Genomic DNA, 952 nt, shown 5'->3' with positions numbered 1-952 from the left:
CGAGAGTCACCTGCTATTACTGTGGCAAGCCGGGTCACATGAAGTCATAATGTCGTTTTTCAAGAAAGACAAACAAGCCGGTAATATCAAACCAGACCGGCTCAATCCTACAAAGAAGCATGAAGACAAGACTACCGCCATTCTGGAAGACCAGAGCGAAGAATTATATCTCGTTGGAGAATGTAATCTTAGCTCTGATGATAGCTCATGGATCGTTGATTCTGGTGCTTCTTTTCACGTCACCCCTCATGGAAGCTTCTTCACAACCTATCAAAGTGGTGACTTTGGTAATGTTCAAATGGGAAATCAAGGAAGAAGCAAGATCATTGGAAAGGGGGATGTTATTCTTACATCAAACACTGGATGTAAGATAGTTCTCAAGGATGTGAGACATGTTCCCGACATGCGACTCAATCTCATATCAACCGGAAAGCTCGATGATGCCGGCTTGGACAGTCACTTTGACAGTGGCAAATGGAAGCTAACCAAAGGGAGTTTGATCACGGCTCGAGGAAGAAAAGAAGGCTCATTATACGTGACTCAAGCCAAGCTTTGCAAGGAAGAAGTAAACGTTGCAAGTGATGACATCGATATATGGCACCGAAGACTCGGGCATATGAGTGAGAAAGGTTTAAGTATACTTTCTAGCAAGAAACTTCTTCCTGATATGAAAGGTCTCTCTCTCTCACCATGTCATGATTGCTTAGCCGGAAAACAACATAAATTCGTTTTCCGAAGATCGTCTGCGCCTATGAGAAGAAAGCATATTCTTGATCTTGTGCATACTGATGTATGCTCCATGTCCGAGAAATCCAATGGAGGGGCATCATATTTCGTCACCTTTATTGATGACCATTCAAGGAATGTATGGATATACCTTGTAAAGTCAAAAGATCAAGATCTTGATGCTTTCAAGGAGTTTGTAGCCCAAGCAGAGCGATGTACGGGTCAA

Source organism: Brassica oleracea, chromosome C4 (assembly GCF_000695525.1).
Source record: "Brassica oleracea var. oleracea cultivar TO1000 chromosome C4, BOL, whole genome shotgun sequence".
NCBI lineage: Eukaryota > Viridiplantae > Streptophyta > Magnoliopsida > Brassicales > Brassicaceae > Brassica > Brassica oleracea.
Note: the sequence above shows the minus strand (reverse complement) of the source record.